This window comes from Eleutherodactylus coqui, chromosome 7, assembly GCF_035609145.1.
Source record: "Eleutherodactylus coqui strain aEleCoq1 chromosome 7, aEleCoq1.hap1, whole genome shotgun sequence".
NCBI lineage: Eukaryota > Metazoa > Chordata > Amphibia > Anura > Eleutherodactylidae > Eleutherodactylus > Eleutherodactylus coqui.
Genome location: NC_089843.1, coordinates 149,427,813 through 149,439,345, shown reverse-complemented (window position 1 = coordinate 149,439,345; position 11,533 = coordinate 149,427,813).

Below are 11,533 nucleotides of genomic sequence, written 5' to 3'. Positions count from 1 at the left end.
GTGCCGGGGAGTTACTCACCTCTCCTGCTGTCAGCCGCGTCCTCCTGCTGGCTCCCCGGCACTCAGCGCTCAGCCAATGACAGATAGCTCTTAGCTATTCATTCATGAATAGCTAAGAGCTATCTGTCATTGGCTGAGCGCTGAGTGCCGGGGAGTTACTCACCTCTCCTGCTGTCAGCCGCGTCCTCCTGCTGGCTCCCCGGCACTCAGCGCTCAGCCAATGACAGATAGCTCTTAGCTATTCATTCATGAATAGCTAAGAGCTATCTGCCATTGGCTGAGCGCTCAGCCAATAGCTAAGCACTAGCTGCTATTGGCTGAGCCGTCAGCCAATCCGCACAGCCCTTTCAGGAGGCGGGGATTTTTAAATCCCCGTCTGCTGAAAGAGCTCAGTAGCATTAGGAGAGGTGAGTAACTTTTTAATTATTTTTTTAACCACTTTTTGATGATTATCGGGGAAGGGCTTATATTTCAAGCCCTTCTCCGATAATCATTCTGCGGGGCTTTTCAGAAACCACTGCTTTCAATGGGATCGGCAGCATTGCCGATCCCATTGAAAGCAATAGGATAGCATGCCGCGGACTTCTGCCGCAGCTGTGACAGCTGTGACAGAGGATTCCTTCATCCCTGCAGTCCCCGCAGGGATGAAGGAAACTCCTGCCACAGCTGTGACAGCTGTCACAGCTGTGGCAGACGTCCGCGGCATTCTCCATATCTTTTCAATGGGGCTAGCGCTGCTGCCGCTGGCCCCATTTAAAAGACTGGCGATGTCACAGCGATATCCCAGCGATTTTCTCGCACTGCTCTGCGAGAGTTTTCACTTACTCTCGCAGTGCAGTGGAGAAAAAAATGCCAGTGGGTGGGAGCCCTTACTTGGATATGCAAAACCTTTACAGAGTTATTCTATGTTAAAGTGACGCATGTCAGATTTCCAAAATTTGGCTCTGTCACTAAGGCGCAAACAAGCTTTGTCACTAAAGCATTCAGTCGCAGGTGTTCTGAACTCTATGATTTAGAGTTCCACCATGTTATAAAAATTTATAGCCAAATGTTACAATAAGACTCTATGGCTAAACCAAGCTATATGAAGACTGTACAGCAACACACAGAGTCTTTGCAGTTCCATATTACATAGGTATAGGCACTATATCTACTACCATATGGTGTCTCTGCGATGCAAAGCTTTCAGTAACGTATAGGTCTATAATACAGCATGAAATGGCAGTTTTCTTTTCCCATACAAATTCTGTATGAATCCATGAGAAAAAAAAACTCTATGTGCTCCCAAATAAAATCAGAGGCGTAATGAGGTAAGGAATAGTCATAAACGCTTTGGAGTGGATTATTATAGTTCCATACATTCAGAGCCATAGTGTGCGTGAGGTTATAATATTGAGGCCATTACAATAAACACTCATTTGTGACATTGGTGATCTATAACTTATTTGTGCTTGAGTTACTTCTTGAAAACTCTTAAAAGTTTGACAAATGACTGATAACAACCATCTTTGACCACCTCTCCAGTGCATTTACCAATATAGCCAGTTGAGTATTGTTCTACAGTGTTCTGTTATAGGGGGTCGACAAAAATATGGAAACACGGTATGAAATGCAAGCCTCAAGTTACATAGGATTATAACCTTATTTGAATCAGGGCTCACACCCACTTGCGATTTTTTCCCCTGAGATGCGACAGCGATGATTATGAAACTAATGATTTTCAATGGTTTCATACTCATTTGCGATGTTTCAGTAGAGCTTTGCATCACAGAGACAAAATCTGCGATATCGCTCAATGTTGTCAATGGGGCTAGCGGCAGCAGCGCTAGCTCCATTGAAAACATAGGGAGAATATCGCAGACAGTGTGACAGCTGTGGCAGGAGTTTTCTTCATCCCCGCGGGGACTGTGGGGATGAAGGAATTCTCTGCCATAGCAGTCACAGCTGTGGCAGAAGTCCAGGATGCTATCCCATTGCTTTTAATTGATGAATAGCTGTGCTGATTGACTGGCTGAGCGCTCAGTCAATCAGCACAGCCCTTTCGGGAGGTGGGAATTTTTAAATCCCCGCCTGCTGAAAGTGCTGGACAGCAGTGCAGGAGATCCAGCCGGAGGACGCGTCTGAGCGGTGGAGAGGTAAGTAAAGATTTTTCTTGTTTTCTTTGACCAGCTAGGGATGATTTTCAGGGAAGGACTTATATTTCAAACCCTTCCCCGAAAATCATGCTGTGGGGGTTGCAGCAGCACCGACCCCATTGAAAGCAATGGGATAGCATCCTGGACTTCTGTCACAGCTGTGACAGCTGTGGCGGAGGATTTCTTTATCCCCACAGTCCCTGCAGGGATGAAGGAAACTCCTGCCACAGCTGTGGCAAAAGTCTGTGATATTCTTCCTATGTTTTGAATGGGGCCGGCAGCCGGTTGCCCCATTGAAAACACTGAGCGATATCGCAGATTTCTTCTGTGCAATGTGAAGCTCTGCTGAAACATTGCAAATGAGTATGAAACCATTGAAAATCATTGGTCTCATAATCATCACTGTTGCATCGCAGAGAAAAAAAAAATCGCAAGTGGGTGTGAGCCCTCATAGAAATAAAGTTATAATCCCATGTAACTTGGGGTTTGCATTTCATACCGTGTGGCTATGGCAGAAGTCCGCAATATTCTCCCTATATTTTCAATGGGGCTAGCGCTGCTGCCGCGAGCCCCATTGAAAACACTAGCGATATCGCAGCATTTTTCTTGCAATGCGAGGAGAGTGTTTTCACTCGCTCTCGCAGCGCAAGAAATAAAAACGCCAGTGGGTGTGAGCCCTAAGACAAGTAGATAAGACCAATTTTAAGTGGAGTGGATTTTATATGACACAGATGCTGCTGGGTAGAAGTGAACATCTGCCCAAGCAAGAAGGTTCCATTAATCAGGGGTTTGAGCCACTCAGCTGCTGTTACCAACTGGCTCCCAAAACCACCCAGAGCAGGCCAAGAGGTGAAGTAAACACAAATTTGGCAGGAAACTTCTCAGCCAAGCGTGGGTCAAAAGGGCAGCTCAGTGCTAATGATTAAAATCCCATGGTTTCGTATGGTGTTTCCATATTTTTGTCCGCCACCTGTATATTGTGATATGCACTATTTCCCATTATGTGCAGTTACCAGTTTTCTTTTCAGATACTATGTTTCTTTGACATTTTTTTGTTGGCTTTATTATTTGTGCATGGTTATAGGTGGATACTGGAGTCAGAGAATTTCTCTTGTCATGGGTGAAGATATTGGAGCATGTCACAACGGCTTGCTGAGAGTGGAGCCAGAGGCTATAAATGGGGCTGCTTCACGTGCCTCATGGTGATGTACTTAGCAATGGGGTATACAACGAGTGTTAGGGGTGACTGTCTCGGCTACATGAGACTGACTAGAAAGTGCTAGAATCATTTGGCCTGATCGGTGAGAGTGAAGTAGGGTCCAGCCAGTGAGCCATACTAGAGCTGTTGGTCTTGACACCCTTTTCAATGGTAATCTGCCACCATACCATCTTGACTCATGTCCGCTGAGGCCCTGCTTGAGACTGCCAGGTCTGAGGAGAACCCTTTAATGAAAGTGTCCTTGTAGAAGTGTCCTTTTAGAAGTGTCCTTGTAGAAAGATGCCACTTCCATTTCACCTGACCATCAGTGCTGCACTCAGTACAGGCCACCAGGTACCGGGCAACGGGGGTGCCCTGACAGCATGAAGACTTCGGAAGTGAAGGAAGCGCATCTTCTAAAATCAGCTGCAGATACTCAGTTGATTTCTAGTCAAAATCCGAACCAACAGTGCAGATTTTTACTCTGTTTTAGATGTAGAAATGCTGCAGATTTTGCCACAGAATTTTCTGCTGTGAAAAGTCTGCAACATTTCTGCTACGTGTAAACGTACCCTAAGGAGGTTTTGGACTGTTGATCCGGGTCTTGGATTCCGGTAGGAACCGTCAAAATGTTGATCCTGGGATTATTCTGACTGCCATTATGGAGTCAGGAATTAATTTTTCCCCCACATTGGCTAAATTGGTTTCTGCCTCATTGTTTGTTTTTTTTTGCCTTCTTCTGGATCAACAAAGGGGAGTGGAAACAGGCTGAACTGGATGGACATTGTCTCCCTTCAGCCTAACATACTATGTTACTATGCTAGCTGGAGAGAGAGAGACTATACAGTAAGCTCAGCAAAGCCCTGGGGAATACTGCTGCTGTGATCAAATAGTGTAAGAATGTCAAACCAAGGGGCCCTGTAAAGTTCATTCAATGAGATGCCCTGTAAGAGTAACAGAGGCTATGACCAATCAGGCATATGTGCCTGTAATGAATGTGTGAGGACAGTTACTAAATCATTGGAGTAGCGGATGCAATTAAGAGTAACCTCAACGCTCTGTACATTATTGTGCCTGTGCCATTCTCGAGTGGAGTCCCAGAATAAGGGTTAAGGGCTACACAGAGAACTGACGCTGTGGGGCTCCCTGTGTCACTCATTGGCCCCTGCAATGCAATTGCAGGGTTCTGATGGATTGCTATGGCACTCAGAGAACTAAGAATGGCCTCTGTGTCAGCCTTCTATGGTGGCCTATTGGGCCATGCTATAACAGGATCTAATAGGTTTGAAGAATACATATCAATACATAAACACTACTGTGTATCCTATCCTCCTAATGATCAAAGCAAAGGAAGTTCAAGTTTCATAAGGGGCCAAAATTAGAAAAAACAGGAAAAAAGTAAATAAAAATATGTAAAACTCAAAACACCAGCTTTTCATCACTTATTATGCAAAAAAGCCAAATTGACCGAATTGGTAAAGCCAGGTTCCTAATGACTGTAAAAAAAGTTAGCATGTTATTTAGTCTACACAGTGAACACCGTGAAAAAAACTATATTAAAAATGTGTCAAAAATTTCTAATTTTGCATATACTGCCTTAAAAAAGGAATAAAAAGTAATAAATAAATTGTATGAATAAAAAAAAATGATACCATAAAAAAGACAGCTTGTTCCACAAAAAAGCCTTCACATGAATGAAGACAATGTCCATCTAGTTCAGCTCCATCAACAGTAAAATAAGAATGTTATGGGTCTTTGAAGGCGGTAACCCAGAAAAAAAATTGTTTCGAAAGTGTTTCTAGTCTGCACAAGTAGTAAACCATACAAACAAAACTATGTAAATATGGTATTGTTGTAATTGCATTGACTCACAGAATTAAATGAATACTGCAATGTCATTTATACTGCAAGGTGAACGCCATACAAAAAAATACCAGCTTCTTTGCTAATCTTGCCACCAAAAAATGGAATAAAAAGTGATCAAAATGTCATATATTCCCAAAAAGTTGTATCAATGAAAACTACAGCTGAACCCGCAAAAACAAGTCCTCATACATGAAAAATAAAAATATGGAATGCAACAATGCAAAAACAATTTAAGCTTGTTTTAGTGTGCAAAAATAGTAAAATATAAAAGAAAACTATAAAAATTTGGTATTGTCATAATCATGCTGATCTAGAAAATAATGTTATGTTATTTATACCATAAAGTGAACACTGTAAAAACGAAACCTAGAAAACAATAAGGGCATTTCTGTTTTTTTTCCTCCCCAGCAAAATAAATAAAATTTGCCCACAATAACAAGTCCTTACATGACCACGTTAACCGGAAAATAAAAAAAAGTTGCGGCTCTTAGACTTGGCCGATGAAAAAAACTGTAAATTGATTCATCATTAGGGCATAAATTGGTTAGTCATTAATGAGTTAAAGATTTAATTCACTTTATTATATCTCAGACACTTGTTATCCTTGTAGTAGAAGTAACTTGAAACATCATTGAATTCTACAGCCAGAACCAGCCTCCCTCACACCAGCGTTTTTGTACAGTGTTTATATGCTGTACAACGCTCCCATTCATTTCAATCAGGCTGCTCACACAAGCGTCAAAGCACAGCGTTTCCAACGCTGTGCTTTGACAGCGATGCATGCTCTATCTTTGGCCGTTTTCAGCCCTGTGTTGCCCATTGAAATGAATGGGCAGCAGTTTCAGCGCTGCCGAAAGCGTGGTACAACTTGGTACTGCGTTTTTGGCAGCACTAAACGTCCTAGCTACACTATCTGAGAGAAAAAAAAAAAATGCTCACCTTGCAGGTGCTGCCGGGGTCCCTGGCGGTGTTTTCGGAGCTTCGGGGCGTCACTTGTCAAGCTGGCAAAGCATCTATTACTAGTAACGGGGATTGAATTCCCCACTTCCCAGCAAGAAATGGCTTTGATTGGCTGAATCGGCTGAGTGACAGCCCACTCAGCCAATTACAGACAGCACTGGATGCACCAATCACAGCCACAGATGCTTTGCCGGCTTGACAAGTACCTAACAGCCGGCCCAAAACTCCAAAAACAGTGCCGGGGACCCCGACTGCACCTGCAAGGTGAGTATAGATTTTTTTTCAGCATCCTTGGCTGCTGAAACTGGGCTAAATCTACAGTATTGCAGATTCAATGTATGGCTGAGCGCTGCCTCTGATTGGCTGAGTCAGACCAGCACTTTCAAGAGGTGGGGATTTTTAAATCTCCGCCTCTTGAAAGTGCTTTAGATCAGTACTGGGATTGCAGAGAGAAGGTGCACTGGAGTCCGGACAGAGCTGCTAGATGAGTAATGTTTTTGTTTTGTTTTTTATATTTAAAGTACTTCCCCAAAAATCACTGCGGGGGTTGCCTGCATCGCATTGCTTTCAATGGGGCTAACAGTAGAAGCGCTGGCCCCATTAAAAGCAATGGGCATGGAGCTATGGTCACTAGCATTTTGTTAATGCTAACACATAGGTGTGCAAAAAAAACCGCTCGTCTGACTTAGGGTGGCTTCACACGAGTGTGTTTTTGTGCGCACAAAAACACGCGTCTATTAGCCCCAATGCATTCCCTATGGTGTGTGCACATGTCCGTGCTTTACAGGCGTGTGCGTGCAAAGATAGGACATGTCCGTTGCTACCGTGTCCCCGCGGGAATGAAGAACACATCTGCCACATGTGGCAGATGTTTCCTTCATCCCTGCTAGTAAAAAGAATTCCATGCTGCTACATCTGCCACATCTGTCACTACATCTGCCACTACATCTGTAGTACTGTTCTTTGAGCAGCCAGGGATTTAAAATCCCCGCCTGCTGAAAGAGCTGATTGTGATTGGCTAAGGAGTCCCTTCTTCCCTGAAGGTATGTGAGGCTTTTTTTTTACATAAAAACGCCTTGCATCCTTGGGGATTTTACATGGATAGCGAGCGCAGTATGGGGGCTGGATTTACGATCCCATATCGCGCTTGCCCATGAGAGGTTAGCCTAACTAACTTCAGTCTGCCTCCAATCTGCTTCCTCGCGTGATGCAATCACAGGTGCAGATCAGTTAGCATAGCAGGAGGAATAAAAATGGCATCAGGGTCTGCCATGAACTGAAGCCTATTAAGCCCTGTATTGCAGGTGATTAAATGATTGCATCTTGAAGTCCACTTGAAATTTTAATTTTAAAAAATGCCAAGTAAAAGAAATACACATTTTTCCATACTAAGTCCTAAAAAAAAAATTGTAAAAATTGCACATAATTTGTATTGCTGTATGATGACCTGAATCATGTTATTGATCCTGCATAGTAGATAATGTAAAAAATAAATAAGTAAAAGAAAACAACTCCAGACTTGCTGGTTTTCATTCAACTGCCATACCAAATAATGCAATAAAAAGCAATCAAAAAGTTGAATTTACTTCAAAATGGTACCAATGAAAACTCTTCATTCAAAAAAACAAACCCTAAGGGTGGACACCCACTGGCGTTTTTTTCTATCTTGCGCTGCGAGAGCAAGTGAAAACACTCGCCTCGCAGCGCAAGAAAATCGCTGGAACATCGCCAGTGTTTTCAATGGGGCCAGCGGCAGCAGCGCTAGCCCCATTGAAAAGATAGGGAGAATACCGCGAACTTCTGCCACAGCTGTCACAGCTGTGGCAGAAGTGCAGCATGCTATCCCATTGCTTTCAATGGGATTGGCACTGCTGCCGATCTCATTGAAAGCAGTGGTTTCTGGCAAGCCCCGCAGTATCATTTTCAGGGAACGGCTTGAAATATAAGCCCTTCCCTGAAAATCATCATTAACTGGTTAAAAAAAGAAAAAAAAAAAACTTACCTCTTTGCCGCTCAGATCCATCCTCCCCGACACTCCCCGACACCACCCTGGCTCCCCGACACTGCTGTCCAGCACTTTCAACAGGCGGGGATTTAAAAATCCCCGCCTCCTGAAAGGACTGTGCTGATTGGCTGAGCGCTCAGCCAATTACAGCTAGTGCTTAGCTATTGAAAGCAATGGGATAGCATGCTGCACTTCTGCCACAGCTGTCACAGCTGTCACAGCTGTGACAGAAGTCCGCAGTATTCTCCCTATGTTCTCAATGGGGCTAGCGCTGCTGCTGCTGGCCCCATTGAAAACACTGGCGATGTTCCAGCAATTTTCCAGCGTTTTTCTTGCGCTGCGAGACGAGTGTTTTCACTTGCTCTCGCAGCGCAAGATAGAAAAAAATGCCAGTGGGTGTCCACCCTTATACATTACTGTTAGCAGAGAAATAAAAAATTATGAAATACAGTATTAGGGCTGATTTACATGAGTGTATATCGGTCAGGTTTTCACGCCAAGCTGATATATACGCTTCCATCTAAGCAGTTCCCCCCTTCCCTCCCTCCCACCTGCTCTCTGCCTCTATCCTCCAGTCCAGCGTATGCAATGGAAGGGGGTGGGACAGGGCAGAGCTAAGCTCCACTCTGTCCCACCCACTCCTATTGATGGCTATGGACAAGGGGCGGAAAGGGGGTGGGGCGTAGCAACGCCCCCCCCCCCACCCACTCCCATTGCAAACTGCTCATAGGGGAGGAGAGAAACAAAGAGAAGGTGGTTGGGAGGGAAGGGGGGAACTACTTAGATGGAATTCTTTATCGGCCGTCCGTGAAAACACCGGGCGACATAGGCTCGTGTAAACAAGCCCTTAAAACGTTTTTATTGTGCAAAAGTAGTAAATGCTAGATAATATAAATTTTGTATAATTGCAATTTTACTGAACCATCGAATAAAATTAAAATGTTTATATAAGGGCCCCTTCACACGGCCGTAGGCGTTTGTACGTGTGCCTTCCAGCGACGTAAAAACACGTAAACGGGCGCACAAATCTAACGCTTGTGCGCCCGTTCAGATGGCATGGGTCCCGGCGCATTTACGCTGAGGCCGCAATGCCGTTGCCTCCTTTTCCTCCCCCTCACCGACTCACCTCCTCTCTCCTTCCCTCCAGCTGTTTGCAATGGGAGTGGGTGGAACAGGGACAGAGCTAAGCACCCGCCCTCTACCCGCGGCCGTTAATGCCAGGGGTCGGAGTGGGGTGGAGCTTAGCTCCGCCTCCATACGGCCCCTCCCATTGCAAACAGCTGGAGGAGAGGAGAGAGGAGGAGAGGATAAGGGATTCTTCCAGGACTATTTTTCCGGTCCAGCATGAAAGTGCCTGGCGCCATATCAGCTGGCCAGGTGCTTTTACACCGCGGGAACACGGCTATATGATCTGATGTATTGGAATCCAATGCATCAGATCGTAGTGTATATCAGCCAGCCGTGAAAACTGCGGACAATATACGCTCGTGGGAAAGAGCCCTAACAAAGTGAATGCTATAAAAAATAATGCCAGAATTGCTGATTTTTTGTTCATCCTCACTTCCAAAAAATAGAATTAAAAGTGATCAAAAAGTTGCATGTATCCCAAAATTGTACCAATGAAATTTGCATCTCGACCTGCAAAAAAACCCAAGACCGCACACAGCTCTGTGAACAGAAAAATAAAAATGTTATTGTGACTCACAGCTTTTATTGTGCTAAAGTATTAAACATAGAAAGCTACATAAACTTGGTATCTCCATAATTGTATTGATAGAGCATTTATCATGTTATTTATACTACATGGTGAATACCGTAAAAACTAAACCCAACAAAAAACAATTGCTGAATTTCTGGTGTCCCCCTACCCCCTTCAAAAAAATCTTAAACGTTTTCCATTACATTATATGTAACTCCTAACGTCATTTTCATTACACTATAGGGCTACATATAAGCTACCAATCTTACTTTTACTCTAAAATCTGTCAATAATGTGGTGTAAAATTGATTTCCCTCTTGTCCCTAGTTCCCCCGTCTCCTCTATAGCCTGAACCAATGATGAGGCAGGGGGTGTGTCTCAGACTACTTCACATTAGACAGTGCAGCTAACGTATAGTCACAGGTCACAGTTCTGTCCTAATACAGCTGTACTATCAAGCAGCCAAGGAGCAAGATCTAAGAGCTAATAAGTAGCAGCCAATCCCCCATCTGTACGTAGTAACTTACATAACAATTTTGAGCTTTTCGCCTTTTAGTGCTGTACTTTGCAGTGCCTGGGATGTGCAGCCATACTAGAAGTAATCTTGATATTATCGCTTTCCCAATTTTGACACTGGAGGGAAGCAGCAGTCTGAAAGTCATTATCACTAAGGGATTGTAGCAGTCTACAGCTTTTAGCAAGATCCTAGTGAAAAACTATCAGCTGTGACATCCGCTGTAAAACAATCCTGACACTAGACAGTCACTTTAAATCCTGACAAGGAGGTACCTGGGTCTGGTGATAGCAATGGCTCTGCCCCAGTCTTGTCTATCCTGAACCATTAGACCCAATGCCCACAGACGGATTATTGCTGCAGAATTCGCGGCCATATGCCCACCGCGCATTCCGCAGCAATGTCCGTCCATAGACATGTCATGTTAAAAAATTCTTCCCTGCCCACGAGCGGAAATCAATCGATTTTCCACTTGCGGTGAAGAATCGCAGCATGTTCTATTCTGTGCGGAAAATCACACAGACAGCTTCCATTGCAGTCAATGGAAGCCGTCCGTCACACGGCAAGTCGCCGCGGATCCACATCATCGCCAGAGCGACAGCAGCGTCATGCCCTGCACTGTGCGTGTGCGCCGACCTGCCAGTCAAGACACTCATGGCGAATCCGGACAGGTGAGTATAGTGTCCTCATTGCATTGCAAGAGCCATAACTCATTGACATAGCTGTATGAGGGCTTGTTTTTTTGGGACAAGTTGTACTTATTAATGGCACCACTGTGGGGTACATATAATGTATTGTATAACCTTTATTACATTTTTGGGGGGGAGGGGTAGATAGAAAAACCCCTCAGAAATTCCTCCATTATTTCCGGCTTTTGTTTTTATAGTGTTCACCATTCGGTAAACATAACATAATAACTTTCTTCTCTGAATCAGCACAATTACTACTTAAACAAGTTTATGTAGATTTCTTTATTTTTTACTACTTTTGCACAATAGAAATACATTTTTAAAGAAGCACAATTGACTCCGTAGTGCTGCACTCTAAGATCGATAGCATTGTCATTTTCCGGCGATGGATCTCTATGAGGGCTTGTTTTTTGCAGGAAGAGATGTATTTTTTATTGGTACCCTATTGAGGTACATGGGACTTTTGG